This window comes from Rhea pennata, chromosome 5 (assembly GCF_028389875.1).
Source record: "Rhea pennata isolate bPtePen1 chromosome 5, bPtePen1.pri, whole genome shotgun sequence".
Lineage (NCBI taxonomy): Eukaryota > Metazoa > Chordata > Aves > Rheiformes > Rheidae > Rhea > Rhea pennata.
The window spans coordinates 70124967-70145264 of record NC_084667.1 but is presented as its reverse complement, the minus strand read 5'-3'; the positions used below and the strand labels follow the sequence as shown (position 1 = coordinate 70145264).

The 20298-nt window shown below is 59.3% G+C and overlaps 2 long non-coding RNA genes across 11 annotated transcripts; both read right to left on the bottom strand.

The window, feature by feature from the left end:
• Positions 1 to 26: 26 nt before the first annotated feature.
• On the bottom strand, positions 27 to 8648 carry LOC134141571 (uncharacterized). Of its 5 annotated transcripts, none has more exons than XR_009958643.1 (8): positions 8529 to 8648; positions 6368 to 6572; positions 5514 to 5641; positions 4880 to 5061; positions 4479 to 4700; positions 2912 to 3367; positions 2299 to 2463; positions 27 to 1386 (listed from the first exon to the last, which is right to left on the bottom strand). It is a non-coding gene; the product is annotated as an uncharacterized LOC134141571 (long non-coding RNA). The 5 variants fall into 5 exon arrangements; XR_009958641.1 differs by having other exon boundaries at positions 2299 to 2474; positions 2912 to 3095; XR_009958639.1 differs by having other exon boundaries at positions 2912 to 3095.
• A 254-nt stretch (positions 8649 to 8902) lies between these two features.
• LOC134141570 (uncharacterized) lies at positions 8903 to 17166 on the bottom strand. Of its 6 annotated transcripts, XR_009958635.1 has the most exons (8): positions 17048 to 17166; positions 15259 to 15463; positions 14405 to 14532; positions 13767 to 13948; positions 13366 to 13587; positions 11796 to 11979; positions 11183 to 11347; positions 8903 to 10270 (listed from the first exon to the last, which is right to left on the bottom strand). It is a non-coding gene; the product is annotated as an uncharacterized LOC134141570 (long non-coding RNA). The 6 variants fall into 6 exon arrangements; XR_009958634.1 differs by lacking the exon at positions 15259 to 15463; XR_009958638.1 differs by lacking the exon at positions 17048 to 17166 and having other exon boundaries at positions 11796 to 12251; positions 15259 to 15656.
• Between the last annotated feature and the right edge of the window lie 3132 nt (positions 17167 to 20298).

The window sequence follows — 20298 nt, the reverse complement described above, 5'->3', positions numbered from 1 at the left end:
AGAGCTGCGGGTGCGACAAACGTGTCTTAAATATGTAGATACATTTTATATATGTACGTACGTATATTACAACGCAAAGATGGAGCAAACAGGGTGATTCTGGGAGCACCAAAAGGCAAAAGGAGGGCCCTGGGGCACACCCAGAAAGCTCTGCGACAAAACAGAGAACTTCGTCGCGCGCTGCAGAGCAAGCGCAGGGCTCCGAGGCGCACGGCGGCCGTGGGGGCCAGCCAAAATGTGAACTGAAGGCTCCTGAGGGCATCAGAGGGCAAACGCAGGGCTCCGGGGCAAACCAACACACGGACAAAGGGCCTCGGGGCACACCAAAGGGGCCGTAAGGCACGTCGCAGGGCTCAGCGCGGCTCACTTACCCTCGACAAGAGGCTCTTAGCCTGGGGAAGACTGAGGGGGGATCTTATCAAAATCTATCGGTATCTGAAGGCAGGGTGGCAAGGGGATGGGGCTAAACTCTTTCCAGTTGTCCCACGCGAAAGGACTAGAGGCAACGGGCACAAGCCGAACCACAGGAAGTCGCGCCCGAATACGAGGAAGGATTTCTTTCCCGTGAGAGTGACGGAGCACTGGAACGGGCTGCCCAGAGAGGTGGCGGAGTCTCCTTCTCCGGAGATATTCAAAACCCGCCTGGGTGCGATCCCGTCTAACGCGCTCTAGGTGACCGTGCTCGAGCAGGGAGGTTGGACTAGGCGATCCCCAGAGGTCCCTTCCAACCTTACCCGTTCTGTGATTCTGTGACGGCACCGGCGCCTGCAGGCTCTCCGCGGCCCCGCGGACGCCCGCAGCTCTCCCAGCTCCAGGCACGCGGGCCCCGGCCCCAGACAGGCCAGGGAGCAGGCCGGTGCCCTCACACGGCCCTGGAGGGGGGGGGGCCCCGGCTGCCCCCACGACGATGGGAACCACCCCCAAGAGTCCCGAGGGTCCAGGCCACGCCAGGGCAACTCCCCACAGCCCCGGGAACAGCACCGCGTCCCCTGGGAACCGCAGGCACTCCAAAGCGCAAGGGGCTCGGCCACCAGCTCCCGGCCCCGGGCGCACAACGTGTAACCTCCTCCCCCGGGCGTCATCTTCAGGCAGGGGGGCGTCCGGAACCACAGACACGACCGCAAAGAATAAAGCGGCTCTTTATTCTTTTACTGGGCAGGAACGCCACCTGGGAGCGAGCCTGCCACGGAGCTCGGTGCCGGCACGCTTCCCCTTACCCCGTGACACCTGAAGAGTCATCGCCACGCCAGCGTCCGTCCGTCCGTCCGTCCGACCGTCCGTCCGTCGGGGAAGGGTCAGCTCCCGCCGCAGCCCCCGAGGCGGCAGGCGTCTGCGTAGCCGACGGCCTGCCCCTTCTGCTTTTTCCTTCGGGGATAGGATTCAGCTCTGAGAATTGGAGAGGACAACGCCTGAGCTCGCCTGCCCGCGCTTCCGCTCTACCCCAGACCAGAGCCCCGCGGAACGCTCGCACGGCTCTCGGCTCGCCCGCCGCACATCGCCCGTGTCTGCGTGGTGGGCCTGCACCGTATCAAACCCAGGCCTCAGCTCAGCGCACAGAGCGGAGCGCTAGCACAGGGGAAGATGCCAAACGCCGAAGGAGGGCTTGCAGCCCGCTGCTCGGGCTTCAGGGCCTACAGTTTATTATTTACGGACTTTTCCCTCATCAGGAAGCCCTAAGCCCTGAACCTGAAGTGACGAACCGCACATCTTGGCACCCAAATGGTTTCTGAGGCTGTAAAGTCTCGGGATGAGGTTGCATTTTCAATCCTGCGCCCTGATCGCTAAATGAGGGACCCGTGAACTGCGCCTGATAAAGACCGAGCCCCACAAAATAAAGCGAGAAACCACAACCGCGGCGTGAGAGACCCTCAGCAACAAACTACATAAACCTCAAGTGAAAAAGTCCAAACCTTTGCTTAGCTTTAAGCAAGGAACGCCACAGCACCCACGAGCATGAGAACAGTAAGAAGCGGCCAAAGAGTTTTGCCCACGCCTTAGGAACCTTCATTTAGAAGGGCAGCAGAACAGGAAGACGTGCACCACAGTCCTGTTACAGTTGCTGTTTAGAGGCTTGGGCTTAGCCGCCACTAAAGCATAAGCACGTGCGCAAATCGTGCTGCCGGATCGCACTAGGCCGCGCGACCACTGAACGCACGTGAAACGCCGCAAGCGCCGATTCATCTCCCCCACAGACCATTGACAGTTTTGCTCCTCTCGGCTCCGCGGGCAACCATCCACGGCCAGTGACACCCGTAACCGCCAAGGGCAAAACCACTGCCACGTCCCAGCCCTGCTCACACGCAACGCAGCCCCAGGACTCAGCTGCATCCACGTCGCAAGCCTGGGCTCGCCTTCCGCTCATCTTCGGCGGCCAGACGCAGATCTCTGCGGAGAGCTCCCAGCGACGACAACGCTCTTTCGACGGCCAGACATTACATTGTGCTCTCCGTACGTGTGGAATATCTAGAAGAACCCTGTCAGAGAGTACTAGGCTCTGACCCTGACCCTCAACGCGAATCAAACCACCTGGGAGATTCTCGTTTTAGAGCTTTTTCCCTCCCAAACCTTTAACGATGGTTTCCTAACCTGGGCAGATGCAGTGCCCCCCCCCCTCCCCCAGCATTGTAACAGTTTTCATCCTGGGATCCCAAGTTGCTCTTATGACGTGAAGCAGCAAAGCAAGGCAAAAGGCAGGTGGGGTCCCGGCTTACTCATCTCGCCACAAAAATTCTTATTTTAGGCCTCACCGCTTCCTCCAGGTAAACAGAGCAAAATACAGCTCCAAGCAGGCAGCTGAGGCTTCGCGCAGACCCGGTGGCCCTGCCAGCAACAGCAGGGCCACAGTGACCGGGCTACCCGTCGCTATTCCCCGCTTCCTTTGCCCGCCTGGGAATTGCGGCTTACTACTCACAGGTAAGGACGCGGCCAGCCTTCCTACGGCCGAAGGCTCCTTGTCGGGACCGGCAGGAGAACCTTTCCGCTGGCACCTGGATCCTCCTGGCTGCTCCTGACACGCGATAACTTGCAGAGGTCCGAGGGCGGTAGCCTGTAATTCTTCACGGCAGCGTGCAGTCGTTCCCCGACGTTACGAACGCCTAGGATTAACGCAGTTTATAAACGCTACCGCTGTAAGGCGTAAAGACGTGCTGAAACGTCTGCGAGCAAAGAAAACGTCTGTGTGCCTGACGGGACGATGCAGATGCATCAGCGCCTAGAGCTCAAGAGGGGGCTAGCAACCCCTCTTGGGCGAGACTCTTCTAGCAGGCTGTCCAGCTGAACTCCTCCGTCTTGCCTAAGAGTCTGCCTTGGGACGTTATAACTTTGTCTGCCAGCACTCGTCGATGGAGGCATAGTAAAATCCATCACCCTACAAAAGTACAGAGGAAAGCAAAACAAAAAAAACCACCCCCCCCCAAACAAAACACAAAACACAAACCACCCCCCCACACAAACCGCAGACGGAAAAAAAAAAAAAAAAAAACCCAAAAAACACACAAAAACCAAAGCTCTGCAGAAAATCGTGAGAATCCAAAGCGGTTTATAAGCACAAAAGCAGCTCACACACACACACACACACACACGCAGGCAAGGTAAACGGGGAATACGCAGGCCACAAGCACCACTTCCCCCACCCGTTTTGGAAGGTGTGAGGACGCTCGGGTGTGCTGTGAAAGGGAAGTTAGAGTAAGTGGCCGCTAGAGATTAACCTGCCGGAAACCTTCTGCGTCCTGGTTTTTGGCGCAAGCGTGCTCTGCCCCTCAGTCAATTCAGACACGCGCAGGAAAACTCACCGCTCGCAACGCTCGCACAGTAAGCCCCCCCTCCCCGGCTCGTTAACATGAGCGCCCACCGAGCCGCTTGCAGAGATGATCCCCTGCTGTCCGGTCGCGTGCCGGGCGTTACTTCTACAGAGGGACCTGAGCGCGTTGGATTGCCTCTGTCCTATCAAAGGTAGGAGTCTCAAAGACCGTTACAGCCCAGACTGCTGCTAAATGGCCTTTCTCACACCCAGAGAGTTTGTGTTCTGGCCTCAGAGGGGATGCCAGGATCTTGCTGCTGGCACCTGCTTTCCCTCACCGCTGTTTTCTAACGGTGCTGCTCCCACGGAGTCAGCAGATGTGGAAAGCATTGCTGAAAACGGCTTGCCTCGTCGCGGGAATTTGACGGCAGGAGATGTTACTTAATTCCACGAGGCTTTAACGTTTCCTCTATCTACTTGCCTTCCTCTTTCCCCAAATACCACCGCCAGGTAACTAACCGGGGGGTTGCACTAACCGAGCCCTCTGAAAACCATCTCATAATTTTACAGTTCACGCACTTTCTCTCTCGCTCTCTCTCGCTCTCTCTCTCCCTCTCCTTCTTCGGTAACTCTGGCCGCTTGACCATCGTTCCCCTAAGATAACAATTTGCCGTCTCGCAGCTTTTAAAACAGGACCTTTCGCAGACACGTAAAGCCACACGCACAGAAAGACACGTACGTAGCGTGCTTGTTGTAAGGCGGGCGCGCCTTCCGTTATACGTCGGCGATCTATCGTTCCGATCGCTATTAACGGTGAGCCTTCCTAGTCAGGAAGGACGGGCTTTCCTTCCGGGCGGGGGGCGGGAGACGGAGACGGCTCTCGGCTGGTTCCACGTGGTTTTTCTCACTTCAGCTTGCTTACGCTTTTCTGGTCTCTTCAACTTCAGCCGCGGCAATTCGTCTGAAAGAGTAAGTATTGCATCTCTCTCTTTCTATCTGCACACGTACGATGACAAGACAGAACGGAAACGGGCAAAGCAAAACTCAGGCGGATGCAGTTAACGATATCCGCAGGGTAGGAACGGGTTGCGTAGCCCTCAGCGCTGCCTCTGGGAGGCCGAAATAACAAACAGCCCTTACCAGCGGTCACCTTTCTCGCCCGTGGCGGAACACCTCCTTCTGCAGCAGTCGCTGGGGATGTCAGGGGTCCGCTGCGTTTTTGCTTCCTCGTTGCACTCCCTTCGTCCCTTAGGTACTAATCACAAAAAGACTGCTTGTCCAGCTTTCCTCTCTGTCAGCATTTGCTAGCGTTGGTTCCAGCTCTGTAACAAAGAGAGAAACTGGCATTTTACTCTCAATGAAAGCCAATGACAGCATTTACGCACGTTCTTTTTCTCTTTCCCGTATTCTTCTCCCTTTTGATACCTTTTCTCCCCCCCCCCCCTTCTTCTCCTCTCCCCTCCCCTCCCCTCCTTCCTTAAAGGAAAGGTCTCTATTCAGCACTCTGCATCACGCGTTACAGGGTAAACTCTTTGGAAACACTGCGTACCGCAATTAGGGCTAGGTTATTAGACAGGCAGGCGTATCGCCTAACACTTAGCCACGCCATCTTCCGTGAAACCTTGCTTTTATCCTGCTTCCGTATTATCGCTACCGTTCCGTATCCCTTCTCAAACCCCGGCACGCACCCGCTTAACCGACAGTTCCCTGGGTCTTTAACTACACGGAAGGAGGACAGCACTTGCTGCGCCTGTCTCCGTTTCAGACCCATTACCTTTTCGATTCAGCTCCCAGAGTCCTCTTACGCTCAGCTCCTTGCCTCACGGGTGACGACCAACGCGAACAGCTGGATCGCTAGGTCCAGCCGCTTCTCTTCGAGATGTCCCCTCTCGGGGGACTACCCTGCCAAACAAACCGAGAAGACTCATGAGGCCGCGAGGGTATCAGCTTTTAGACGCAGCCTCCCCGAGGCTTTTGGCGCGATTGACGTAACCGCTTCTCTTCGCGTTGCTCGCAGCTACGCTCGTCTACCACTCAGGACTAAACCGTTTCTACTTGAAGAGGGGACTGTTGTTTGTTTCAACTTTGCACAGAGTCCACAACCTGCTTACGCATCCTCTCTAGTCCCTTCTGCTTTCACAAGGCTTTCGGTAAGGAAAGAAAGGCCGTAATTAGTCGCAGCCATTCTCCCACCGGCCCGAGTCAGACATTTCTCCTGCTCTGAGGAGGTGCCTGAAGGCCAGGCTCTTTCCTGTAGCATCCCTGGGGCTTCCCAGGGGCCATCGGTGTTCTCTCAGGCTTTTCCCGGGCCTTTTATTAGGTGATTCCTCGGCCCGCCGTTTTACGTTAGCCTTCCTCTTAAGCATCGTGCGCAGCACGGCTACCCCAGGCCGGCCACACCCTGCGCGTACAGAGGCTTCTGAGAGGTGCACCAGAAGGAGAAAGAGAAAAATCGGTTTGCCACCCGTGCCTCCACCCACCAACATTCTCCACGCTGCGCCTGGCGGTGGGGGAGCCCTCAGGGTGTCCGGGGGCGTCTTTCTTCCGTCTGTCCGTCCGCTCGCTCGCTCGCTCGCTCGGCCCGGCCACGCGTCTCAAGGGAACAACTCGGGGCTGCGCTGATCGTACCTGACTCGCGATCTCCTTCAGCCGGCTTGCTCCAGACGGTTCAAGCTTCCCGTGACTCACCGGCGCTCCGGGCCACGCCTGCCGCAACAGGAGCCGACCTCCCGCCGACGCCGCGCCGCAACCCCGCTCCGGGGCCCGCCCGCGGCCCCGCTCCTCCGGGCTGCGTCCGCAGGGGCGAGCGCACGCTCCGGCCCGCGCCGGGGCCCTAAAGGCGCCACACGTCGAAGGCAAAGGCAGACCCGCGCTGCGGCACACGCGGCGCCGCGCAGACCCTGCCCGGCGGGGCCGAGCCCCGCCCCGCCGCCTCCACGCGGCGACGGCCTCAGCGGGCAGGCGGCAGCCCGACAGGACGCGCTCGCCTCACGGCCGCCCCCACACCCTCCACCGCAGGCGGCCTCGGCCCTCGCTCGCCGCTCGCCGCCGCCATGCTGCGCCGCGGCGCCGCGCGTGCGCCGGCCGCGAGCGGGGCGCGGCCGCAGCAGCCGCCCGGCGGCCGAGCACCGCGCGTGCGCCGGCCGCGGCCGCGGCGGGAGGGGCGGAGAGGGCTGGGGGCGGGGCGCGGTCGAGAGCCGGGGCGGCGGCCTCGCGTGCTCGCGGCTCGCTCGTGCGAAGCGCAGTCGGCCGCGGCCCCGCGGGGCTCGCCCCGAGGCTGCTCTGCCCGTGCCCGAGAGACCGGCGGCGATCAGCGAGCAGGCTGCGGTGCGAGGGTCGCGCGGCGCCGCTGCGGGACGGCACTGCCCGCGCCAGCGGGAAGCGGCGATAAGGAAAAGCTCCCTGCGCTACCGGCCCGTGAGCGCCGGGAAAGGGCGAGGAGCAGGGCCCGTGCGCTTCCCCGTGAGCGGAACAGCGGAGAGGAGCGGCGAACGCGGCGAGCGGCGCCGCGCGCGTGTGCGCCGGCTGCCGGCCGTATTCTCCGCCCGCCGGGGAGGCCGGTCGCGGCGGCGGCAGTACTGGCTTGTGGACACGCGAGGGCAGCAGGGAGCGGCGCGCGCGTGCGGCGTTCTGGTGCGGCAGGGCCTGTGGAACGCGCGGCGGTAACAGAGAGCCCGGCGGGAGGCGGTGCGCATGCGCGCGGTGTTTGGGTGGGCGGCGCCCGCCCGGAAGCCCAGTGCCGGAAGACTTCGGGTCCCGGCACGCCGCGCGAAGCGGCCACGGCCGCCCGGAAGCCCAGTGCCGGAAGACTACCGCTCCCGGCATGCCGCGCGAAGCGGCCACGGCCGCCCGGAAGCCCAGTGCCGGAAGACTACCGCTCCCGGCATGCCGCGCGAAGCGGCCACGGCCGCCCGGAAGCCCAGTGCCGGAAGACTACCGCTCCCGGCACGCCGCGCGAAGCGGCCACGGCCGCCCGGAAGCCCAGTGCCGGAAGACTACCGCTCCCGGCATGCCGCGCGAAGCGGCCACGGCCGCCCGGAAGCCCAGTGCCGGAAGACTACCGCTCCCGGCATGCCGCGCGAAGCGGCCACGGCCGCCCGGAAGCCCAGTGCCGGAAGACTACCGCTCCCGGCATGCCGCGCGAAGCGGCCACGGCCGCCCGGAAGCCCAGTGCCGGAAGACTACCGCTCCCGGCACGCCGCGCGAAGCGGCCACGGCCGCCCGGAAGCCCAGTGCCGGAAGACTACCGCTCCCGGCATGCCGCGCGAAGCGGCCACGGCCGCCCGGAAGCCCAGTGCCGGAAGACTACCGCTCCCGGCATGCCGCGCGAAGCGGCCACGGCCGCCCGGAAGCCCAGTGCCGGAAGACTACCGCTCCCGGCATGCCGCGGGGGAAGCGGGGGGCGCGTCCTCCGGCGCGCTTGAACAACTTTGACCCTACGCCGATTCCGTCCCGTCCCTCTCCCCAATACCGTCCGGGGCCCCTCCCGCGACCGGCTCCGGGCCAGTTCCGACACCTCCTCTGCCGCCCCGCACCCCTCCCCGCACCCCTGCCTAGGCCTTCCCCTGGGATCCCTCCTCCCCCATCCTCCCAGACACCACCCACATCTGGCGCACGACGCCTCCCTCCTCCCCCCGCGCACCCTCTTTCTCCCCCGCCCTGCACAGCCCCGGCGCACCCCCTTCTACCACCGCCACCCCCGGCCCCGGCGCGCCCCGCTTGTGCCGCCTCGCCCAGGCCGTTCCCGCACGCCCGGGACGCGCAGCGCGCAACCCCCGGCCCCGCTCACCTCCTCCGCGCTGCAGACGCCCTGCCGCTTCCAGCGGGCGGTGCTCGGCCGCGGCTCGCTGGTCCCGGACCGGCCCCCGGCGCCACCTCGCCCCAGCGGCGGCTCCGCTCCTGGCCTGCGCCCACCCGGCCCCCCGCCGACACCGTCACGCCCCGGGCCCCACCGCCGCAGCCAAGGGGGCAGGAGCAACGGCCCTCAGCCCCCGCGGGGACAGCTGCGGCTGCCAGGGCACCAGGGGGCCTCCCCCCCCCCCCGCCCCGACTCCCGAGAGCAGCTTCCTGAAAGCTCAAGGGAGAGCGCTGGAGCGCACAGGGGACAAAAGGGGGCATTCGGGGGACAAGGGAACAAATCGAGAGCTGCGGGTGCGACAAACGTGTCTTAAATATGTAGATACATTTTATATATGTACGTACGTATATTACAACGCAAAGATGGAGCAAACAGGGTGATTCTGGGAGCACCAAAAGGCAAAAGGAGGGCCCTGGGGCACACCCAGAAAGCTCTGCGACAAAACAGAGAACTTCGTCGCGCGCTGCAGAGCAAGTGCAGGGCTCCGAGGCGCACGGCGGCCGTGGGGGCCAGCCAAAATGTGAACTGAAGGCTCCTGAGGGCATCAGAGGGCAAACGCAGGGCTCCGGGGCAAACCAACACACGGACAAAGGGCCTCGGGGCACACCAAAGGGGCCGTAAGGCACGTCGCAGGGCTCAGCGCGGCTCACTTACCCTCGACAAGAGGCTCTTAGCCTGGGGAAGACTGAGGGGGGATCTTATCAAAATCTATCGGTATCTGAAGGCAGGGTGGCAAGGGGATGGGGCTAAACTCTTTCCAGTTGTCCCACGCGAAAGGACTAGAGGCAACGGGCACAAGCCGAACCACAGGAAGTCGCGCCCGAATACGAGGAAGGATTTCTTTCCCGTGAGAGTGACGGAGCACTGGAACGGGCTGCCCAGAGAGGTGGCGGAGTCTCCTTCTCCGGAGATATTCAAAACCCGCCTGGGTGCGATCCCGTCTAACGCGCTCTAGGTGACCGTGCTCGAGCAGGGAGGTTGGACTAGGCGATCCCCAGAGGTCCCTTCCAACCTTACCCGTTCTGTGATTCTGTGACGGCACCGGCGCCTGCAGGCTCTCCGCGGCCCCGCGGACGCCCGCAGCTCTCCCAGCTCCAGGCACGCGGGCCCCGGCCCCAGACAGGCCAGGGAGCAGGCCGGTGCCCTCACACGGCCCTGGAGGGGGGGGGGCCCCGGCTGCCCCCACGACGATGGGAACCACCCCCAAGAGTCCCGAGGGTCCAGGCCACGCCAGGGCAACTCCCCACAGCCCCGGGAACAGCACCGCGTCCCCTGGGAACCGCAGGCACTCCAAAGCGCAAGGGGCTCGGCCACCAGCTCCCGGCCCCGGGCGCACAACGTGTAACCTCCTCCCCCGGGCGTCATCTTCAGGCAGGGGGGCGTCCGGAACCACAGACACGACCGCAAAGAATAAAGCGGCTCTTTATTCTTTTACTGGGCAGGAACGCCACCCGGGAGCGAGCCTGCCACGGAGCTCGGTGCCGGCACGCTTCCCCTTACCCCGTGACACCTGAAGAGTCATCGCCACGCCAGCGTCCGTCCGTCCGTCCGTCCGTCCGACCGTCCGTCCGTCGGGGAAGGGTCAGCTCCCGCCGCAGCCCCCGAGGCGGCAGGCGTCTGCGTAGCCGACGGCCTGCCCCTTCTGCTTTTTCCTTCGGGGATAGGATTCAGCTCTGAGAATTGGAGAGGACAACGCCTGAGCTCGCCTGCCCGCGCTTCCGCTCTACCCCAGACCAGAGCCCCGCGGAACGCTCGCACGGCTCTCGGCTCGCCCGCCGCACATCGCCCGTGTCTGCGTGGTGGGCCTGCACCGTATCAAACCCAGGCCTCAGCTCAGCGCACAGAGCGGAGCGCTAGCACAGGGGAAGATGCCAAACGCCGAAGGAGGGCTTGCAGCCCGCTGCTCGGGCTTCAGGGCCTACAGTTTATTATTTACGGACTTTTCCCTCATCAGGAAGCCCTAAGCCCTGAACCTGAAGTGACGAACCGCACATCTTGGCACCCAAATGGTTTCTGAGGCTGTAAAGTCTCGGGATGAGGTTGCATTTTCAATCCTGCGCCCTGATCGCTAAATGAGGGACCCGTGAACTGCGCCTGATAAAGACCGAGCCCCACAAAATAAAGCGAGAAACCACAACCGCGGCGTGAGAGACCCTCAGCAACAAACTACATAAACCTCAAGTGAAAAAGTCCAAACCTTTGCTTAGCTTTAAGCAAGGAACGCCACAGCACCCACGAGCATGAGAACAGTAAGAAGCGGCCAAAGAGTTTTGCCCACGCCTTAGGAACCTTCATTTAGAAGGGCAGCAGAACAGGAAGACGTGCACCACAGTCCTGTTACAGTTGCTGTTTAGAGGCTTGGGCTTAGCCGCCACTAAAGCATAAGCACGTGCGCAAATCGTGCTGCCGGATCGCACTAGGCCGCGCGACCACTGAACGCACGTGAAACGCCGCAAGCGCCGATTCATCTCCCCCACAGACCATTGACAGTTTTGCTCCTCTCGGCTCCGCGGGCAACCATCCACGGCCAGTGACACCCGTAACCGCCAAGGGCAAAACCACTGCCACGTCCCAGCCCTGCTCACACGCAACGCAGCCCCAGGACTCAGCTGCATCCACGTCGCAAGCCTGGGCTCGCCTTCCGCTCATCTTCGGCGGCCAGACGCAGATCTCTGCGGAGAGCTCCCAGCGACGACAACGCTCTTTCGACGGCCAGACATTACATTGTGCTCTCCGTACGTGTGGAATATCTAGAAGAACCCTGTCAGAGAGTACTAGGCTCTGACCCTGACCCTCAACGCGAATCAAACCACCTGGGAGATTCTCGTTTTAGAGCTTTTTCCCTCCCAAACCTTTAACGATGGTTTCCTAACCTGGGCAGATGCAGTGCCCCCCCCCCTCCCCCAGCATTGTAACAGTTTTCATCCTGGGATCCCAAGTTGCTCTTATGACGTGAAGCAGCAAAGCAAGGCAAAAGGCAGGTGGGGTCCCGGCTTACTCATCTCGCCACAAAAATTCTTATTTTAGGCCTCACCGCTTCCTCCAGGTAAACAGAGCAAAATACAGCTCCAAGCAGGCAGCTGAGGCTTCGCGCAGACCCGGTGGCCCTGCCAGCAACAGCAGGGCCACAGTGACCGGGCTACCCGTCGCTATTCCCCGCTTCCTTTGCCCGCCTGGGAATTGCGGCTTACTACTCACAGGTAAGGACGCGGCCAGCCTTCCTACGGCCGAAGGCTCCTTGTCGGGACCGGCAGGAGAACCTTTCCGCTGGCACCTGGATCCTCCTGGCTGCTCCTGACACGCGATAACTTGCAGAGGTCCGAGGGCGGTAGCCTGTAATTCTTCACGGCAGCGTGCAGTCGTTCCCCGACGTTACGAACGCCTAGGATTAACGCAGTTTATAAACGCTACCGCTGTAAGGCGTAAAGACGTGCTGAAACGTCTGCGAGCAAAGAAAACGTCTGTGTGCCTGACGGGACGATGCAGATGCATCAGCGCCTAGAGCTCAAGAGGGGGCTAGCAACCCCTCTTGGGCGAGACTCTTCTAGCAGGCTGTCCAGCTGAACTCCTCCGTCTTGCCTAAGAGTCTGCCTTGGGACGTTATAACTTTGTCTGCCAGCACTCGTCGATGGAGGCATAGTAAAATCCATCACCCTACAAAAGTACAGAGGAAAGCAAAACAAAAAAAACCACCCCCCCCCCAAACAAAACACAAAACACAAACCACCCCCCCACACAAACCGCAGACGGAAAAAAAAAAAAAAAAAAACCCAAAAAACACACAAAAACCAAAGCTCTGCAGAAAATCGTGAGAATCCAAAGCGGTTTATAAGCACAAAAGCAGCTCACACACACACACACACACACACACGCAGGCAAGGTAAACGGGGAATACGCAGGCCACAAGCACCACTTCCCCCACCCGTTTTGGAAGGTGTGAGGACGCTCGGGTGTGCTGTGAAAGGGAAGTTAGAGTAAGTGGCCGCTAGAGATTAACCTGCCGGAAACCTTCTGCGTCCTGGTTTTTGGCGCAAGCGTGCTCTGCCCCTCAGTCAATTCAGACACGCGCAGGAAAACTCACCGCTCGCAACGCTCGCACAGTAAGCCCCCCCTCCCCGGCTCGTTAACATGAGCGCCCACCGAGCCGCTTGCAGAGATGATCCCCTGCTGTCCGGTCGCGTGCCGGGCGTTACTTCTACAGAGGGACCTGAGCGCGTTGGATTGCCTCTGTCCTATCAAAGGTAGGAGTCTCAAAGACCGTTACAGCCCAGACTGCTGCTAAATGGCCTTTCTCACACCCAGAGAGTTTGTGTTCTGGCCTCAGAGGGGATGCCAGGATCTTGCTGCTGGCACCTGCTTTCCCTCACCGCTGTTTTCTAACGGTGCTGCTCCCACGGAGTCAGCAGATGTGGAAAGCATTGCTGAAAACGGCTTGCCTCGTCGCGGGAATTTGACGGCAGGAGATGTTACTTAATTCCACGAGGCTTTAACGTTTCCTCTATCTACTTGCCTTCCTCTTTCCCCAAATACCACCGCCAGGTAACTAACCGGGGGGTTGCACTAACCGAGCCCTCTGAAAACCATCTCATAATTTTACAGTTCACGCACTTTCTCTCTCGCTCTCTCTCGCTCTCTCTCTCCCTCTCCTTCTTCGGTAACTCTGGCCGCTTGACCATCGTTCCCCTAAGATAACAATTTGCCGTCTCGCAGCTTTTAAAACAGGACCTTTCGCAGACACGTAAAGCCACATGCACAGAAAGACACGTACGTAGCGTGCTTGTTGTAAGGCGGGCGCGCCTTCCGTTATACGTCGGCGATCTATCGTTCCGATCGCTATTAACGGTGAGCCTTCCTAGTCAGGAAGGACGGGCTTTCCTTCCGGGCGGGGGGCGGGAGACGGAGACGGCTCTCGGCTGGTTCCACGTGGTTTTTCTCACTTCAGCTTGCTTACGCTTTTCTGGTCTCTTCAACTTCAGCCGCGGCAATTCGTCTGAAAGAGTAAGTATTGCATCTCTCTCTTTCTATCTGCACACGTACGATGACAAGACAGAACGGAAACGGGCAAAGCAAAACTCAGGCGGATGCAGTTAACGATATCCGCAGGGTAGGAACGGGTTGCGTAGCCCTCAGCGCTGCCTCTGGGAGGCCGAAATAACAAACAGCCCTTACCAGCGGTCACCTTTCTCGCCCGTGGCGGAACACCTCCTTCTGCAGCAGTCGCTGGGGATGTCAGGGGTCCGCTGCGTTTTTGCTTCCTCGTTGCACTCCCTTCGTCCCTTAGGTACTAATCACAAAAAGACTGCTTGTCCAGCTTTCCTCTCTGTCAGCATTTGCTAGCGTTGGTTCCAGCTCTGTAACAAAGAGAGAAACTGGCATTTTACTCTCAATGAAAGCCAATGACAGCATTTACGCACGTTCTTTTTCTCTTTCCCGTATTCTTCTCCCTTTTGATACCTTTTCTCCCCCCCCCCCCCCCCTTCTTCTCCTCTCCCCTCCCCTCCCCTCCTTCCTTAAAGGAAAGGTCTCTATTCAGCACTCTGCATCACGCGTTACAGGGTAAACTCTTTGGAAACACTGCGTACCGCAATTAGGGCTAGGTTATTAGACAGGCAGGCGTATCGCCTAACACTTAGCCACGCCATCTTCCGTGAAACCTTGCTTTTATCCTGCTTCCGTATTATCGCTACCGTTCCGTATCCCTTCTCAAACCCCGGCACGCACCCGCTTAACCGACAGTTCCCTGGGTCTTTAACTACACGGAAGGAGGACAGCACTTGCTGCGCCTGTCTCCGTTTCAGACCCATTACCTTTTCGATTCAGCTCCCAGAGTCCTCTTACGCTCAGCTCCTTGCCTCACGGGTGACGACCAACGCGAACAGCTGGATCGCTAGGTCCAGCCGCTTCTCTTCGAGATGTCCCCTCTCGGGGGACTACCCTGCCAAACAAACCGAGAAGACTCATGAGGCCGCGAGGGTATCAGCTTTTAGACGCAGCCTCCCCGAGGCTTTTGGCGCGATTGACGTAACCGCTTCTCTTCGCGTTGCTCGCAGCTACGCTCGTCTACCACTCAGGACTAAACCGTTTCTACTTGAAGAGGGGACTGTTGTTTGTTTCAACTTTGCACAGAGTCCACAACCTGCTTACGCATCCTCTCTAGTCCCTTCTGCTTTCACAAGGCTTTCGGTAAGGAAAGAAAGGCCGTAATTAGTCGCAGCCATTCTCCCACCGGCCCGAGTCAGACATTTCTCCTGCTCTGAGGAGGTGCCTGAAGGCCAGGCTCTTTCCTGTAGCATCCCTGGGGCTTCCCAGGGGCCATCGGTGTTCTCTCAGGCTTTTCCCGGGCCTTTTATTAGGTGATTCCTCGGCCCGCCGTTTTACGTTAGCCTTCCTCTTAAGCATCGTGCGCAGCACGGCTACCCCAGGCCGGCCACACCCTGCGCGTACAGAGGCTTCTGAGAGGTGCACCAGAAGGAGAAAGAGAAAAATCGGTTTGCCACCCGTGCCTCCACCCACCAACATTCTCCACGCTGCGCCTGGCGGTGGGGGAGCCCTCAGGGTGTCCGGGGGCGTCTTTCTTCCGTCTGTCCGTCCGCTCGCTCGCTCGCTCGCTCGGCCCGGCCACGCGTCTCAAGGGAACAACTCGGGGCTGCGCTGATCGTACCTGACTCGCGATCTCCTTCAGCCGGCTTGCTCCAGACGGTTCAAGCTTCCCGTGACTCACCGGCGCTCCGGGCCACGCCTGCCGCAACAGGAGCCGACCTCCCGCCGACGCCGCGCCGCAACCCCGCTCCGGGGCCCGCCCGCGGCCCCGCTCCTCCGGGCTGCGTCCGCAGGGGCGAGCGCACGCTCCGGCCCGCGCCGGGGCCCTAAAGGCGCCACACGTCGAAGGCAAAGGCAGACCCGCGCTGCGGCACACGCGGCGCCGCGCAGACCCTGCCCGGCGGGGCCGAGCCCCGCCCCGCCGCCTCCACGCGGCGACGGCCTCAGCGGGCAGGCGGCAGCCCGACAGGACGCGCTCGCCTCACGGCCGCCCCCACACCCTCCACCGCAGGCGGCCTCGGCCCTCGCTCGCCGCTCGCCGCCGCCATGCTGCGCCGCGGCGCCGCGCGTGCGCCGGCCGCGAGCGGGGCGCGGCCGCAGCAGCCGCCCGGCGGCCGAGCACCGCGCGTGCGCCGGCCGCGGCCGCGGCGGGAGGGGCGGAGAGGGCTGGGGGCGGGGCGCGGTCGAGAGCCGGGGCGGCGGCCTCGCGTGCTCGCGGCTCGCTCGTGCGAAGCGCAGTCGGCCGCGGCCCCGCGGGGCTCGCCCCGAGGCTGCTCTGCCCGTGCCCGAGAGACCGGCGGCGATCAGCGAGCAGGCTGCGGTGCGAGGGTCGCGCGGCGCCGCTGCGGGACGGCACTGCCCGCGCCAGCGGGAAGCGGCGATAAGGAAAAGCTCCCTGCGCTACCGGCCCGTGAGCGCCGGGAAAGGGCGAGGAGCAGGGCCCGTGCGCTTCCCCGTGAGCGGAACAGCGGAGAGGAGCGGCGAACGCGGCGAGCGGCGCCGCGCGCGTGTGCGCCGGCTGCCGGCCGTATTCTCCGCCCGCCGGGGAGGCCGGTCGCGGCGGCGGCAGTACTGGCTTGTGGACACGCGAGGGCAGCAGGGAGCGGCGCGCGCGTGCGGCGTTCTGGTGCGGCAGGGCCTGTGGAACGCGCGGCGGTAACAGAGAGCCCGGCGGGAGGCGGTGCGCATGCGCGCGGTGTTTGGGTGGGCGGCGCCCGCCCGGAAGCCCAGTGCCGGAAGACTTCGGGTCCCGGCACGCCGCGCGAAGCGGCCACGGCCGCCCGGAAGCCCAGTGCCGGAAGACTACCGCTGCCGGCATGCCGCGCGAAGCGGCCACGGCCGCCCGGAAGCCCAGTGCCGGAAGACTACCGCTCCCGGCATGCCGCGCGAAGCGGCCACGGCCGCCCGGAAGCCCAGTGCCGGAAGACTACCGCTCCCGGCACGCCGCGCGAAGCGGCCATGGCCGCCCGGAAGCCCAGTGCCGGAAGACTACCGCTCCCGGCATGCCGCGGGGGAAGCGGGGGGCGCGTCCTCCGGCGCGCTTGAACAACTTTGACCCTACGCCGATTCCGTCCCGTCCCTCTCCCCAATACCGTCCGGGGCCCCTCCCGCGACCGGCTCCGGGCCAGTTCCGACACCTCCTCTGCCGCCCCGCACCCCTCCCCGCAATCCTGCCTAGGCCTTCCCCTGGGATCCCTCCTCCCCCATCCTCCCAGACACCACCCCCATCTGGCGCACGACGCCTCCCTCCTCCCCCCGCGCACCCTCTTTCTCCCCCGCCCTGCACAGCCCCGGCGCACCCCCTTCTACCACCGCCACCCCCGGCCCCGGCGCGCCCCGCTTGTGCCGCCTCGCCCAGGCCGTTCCCGCACGCCCGGGACGCGCAGCGCGCAACCCCCGGCCCCGCTCACCTCCTCCGCGCTGCAGACGCCCTGCCGCTTCCAGCGGGCGGTGCTCGGCCGCGGCTCGCTGGTCCCGGACCGGCCCCCGGCGCCACCTCGCCCCAGCGGCGGCTCCGCTCCTGGCCTGCGCCCACCCGGCCCCCCGCCGACACCGTCACGCCCCGGGCCCCACCGCCGCAGCCAAGGGGGCAGGAGCAACGGCCCTCAGCCCCCGCGGGGACAGCTGCGGCTGCCAGGGCACCAGGGGGCCTCCCCCCCCCCCCGCCCCGACTCCCGAGAGCAGCTTCCTGAAAGCTCAAGGGAGAGCGCTGGAGCGCACAGGGGACAAAAGGGGGCATTCGGGGGACAAGGGAACAAATCGAGAGCTGCGGGTGCAACAAACGTGTTTTTTAAATATATATGTATATATTTATAATATACCCACGTGCGAACTGCAGTCTGCTCCAGTTCTTTTTCCTGGTAATAGTTAGGAATCGCAAAATAAAGCACATGAGAAAAGTGTGATGAAGTGCAGTCTTACTAGAATTATGTGTCTGCAGTCACTGTTTGCTCTGGTACTAACTCTGGCTTTTTATGGGTTGATGGCTGTCCTGTGCGGGCCTTGGAGCAGTTTGGGCAGGGTGTTAATCAGGTTCCCTTGCCTGCCCTTGTTCCTCTGCTCCTTTGTGTTTGTGCACCATGAGCTTTTTAATCATATAGTCTAACGTATTCAAATGTAAAATATAAAAACTGCTGCTATTTCCCTACCGAGTAGTCTGCTTTCTGCTTGCGCTCACAGTAACATTGCTTTTCCCTTATTTACTGTCTTACATCATCAGCTGTATTGCATATAATAATAAAGTATGTTTAGGCTAATCATTTATATGAACAGAGCTTAGATGAATTCAGTTTTGACTGTACATCACAATCAACTTCTACAGTTTTAAAAAACATTTAAGATTTATTTAAACTACATCTTTTCCATTATATAACAGATCACATGAATCAATTACCTATATGCTGGACAAGTTTAGAAGGTTATGGAGCAGAATTGCAGCTTTTAGGCCAGAAGAAAACATTGATGTTACTATCATTTGTCTCCTGCACAGTATGGGTGACATACTCTGGCCCAGTAATAACTGCATTAAATACTTCCTGATAAATTTTGGAGTATCAGAAAGAAGGCATCCCATGTTAGAATCCTACATACCTCTAATATTCCCTTGGTCAAGGGGATCAAGGGGATATTAGGCCAAGGACAAATGCTCAGGTAGGTAAAGTTTTTTTCAGTTATATTTAAGATGCAGCTCACTTGAGCAGATTCATATCCATTCACCTGGAAAGGAAAATGTAACTTAATATGCCTAGATGTACTCAAAAAATTTCCTAAGTTCTGTCTTTAACATTTAAAGTATTTTATCTTTGCTTTCTCAGTTGGGGCTTGGTCATGCAAGGACTGAGCATTTCCTGGTTCATGCAGGCATCAGTGACCAGGAGATTGCAGAGCCCTGCACAGTGTCAAGCCTCTATTACTCATCCAAATTCTGTATTTGATTATGTGCCTTTGTCAAACCAAAAATGTTTTATGTATTTTATCCTTCTGAAATATATTAGAGTATCACTGGACTTCAAGATACTACTTGTCTATCCACTGCTTGATTTTTTTCATCTGCACGGCATCTTTCCCTATCACCTACAATTTCTGTTCTCTGATATCTTATATTTGGCAAAGTTGCCTGGGAAAGGTGGCATGAGCAGGAATAAGAACCATTCATGGAAGCATCAGATTGCCTGTACCAGAAAATACAGCTGGTGTTATGTGCCATGAAGAGATCCTATATGCTTTTCTGCTACTTTGACTTTTTTTCTTTCATAATCTACGTTTAAAGAACACTCATCCTCTCTGATGCTACTCCTTTACCTGGTGACACAACTCATCAACAGCAGTACACCTTGTGCAGGAAAGATGGGTGTCCGCCCCAGCCCCTCACGGAGAGGCTGCAGGCATTCCTTGCCGCCGGAGGCCTGCAGAGCTGCATCCTCCATTGTGAAGTCTGTCTGAGTGGAAAGCTCTGACATGGCAGGGACAGTGTCTCCAACAGCTAGTGGGGAGCACACCTTGTGGTGTGTCACAACCATACCTGAGGACGTGCATACTGCTCTGAATGGAGATGAGGACTCTGTCTTTGTGCCCTGCTGCGCAAACTTCTGCATCTGCTGGCTGCATCTGTTAGCTGCTGCTGTTAGTGAATGCTGCAGGATTTCCTATCTCACCTGGGATGAACATCTGCTGTTTGGCTTCTGCAGGTACCATGTCCTTCCCGTTACATTTTCATAAGCGATAATGACCACAGTGGGGGTCCTTGCTGTTAGCACCAGCACTTCAGTCACTGCAGAGGCCTTCAAAGGTTTTAAGTTTAGCCAGTAGAAAAGCAGATGAAAATGTGCCTCCTGATTTTTTTTTGTTACTGTAACATTTTAGAAGATACTTTTGCGGCTGCATGAGTGATTATTTATGTTTTACCCAGTAAAGTCATTTTATGCATGACTCGAGTAGTTCAGCTCTTTGTTATGCCATATGGTTGTTGTTGCTTTTAAACAAATTCAACACAATCCTCTCATACAACTTATAATAAAACTAGACTATCAATTTAACACATAGGTTATTTTAAACAATAAAATTTCCCCTTTGGGCATTGTATTCTCTTACCGTGAAGTTTTAAAAGGCAATTGTTTTTCCACAAAAGCATTTACTGTAACACAATATTAGTAATCGGATTCATAATGGATGGCTATTAAAAACAATTGTTTGCTTTAGATGAGGCAGGCTGAAAAGCAGGTGTTGTTTTATCTAAGATGATTGAATTTCTCTGTTTAAAAGAACTAAATTCTGGGAGATGACTTGTAAGTGTCCTCTTTCGCTGGTCATTGCTATTTTCAAATTTCCCGCCATATTATCCTTCTTGCCTATATTCCCATGCTGAATATCACCATCCTGATTTGAAGTCATGCATTTGTTTAGCCTTGGAGCTTTTTCAGTATTATTTTTAATAGCTACCCTCACATGTTTCTTGACATGCAGCTCTGCTGACAGAGATTGCAATGTGTATGAAGAGAGATGACTGCAGTTTAACATTTTAAGCATAGTAACAACTCTGCTGAGCACTGCTTTGTGTAATTATGCATTATAGTAAGCTTCTAAGTCGTGCTTTCTCAGGAACATCCCAGTCTTTAATTCTTGTTGTAAACTGAGAAACCTAAGGCACAAGAGTTCTTGAGCT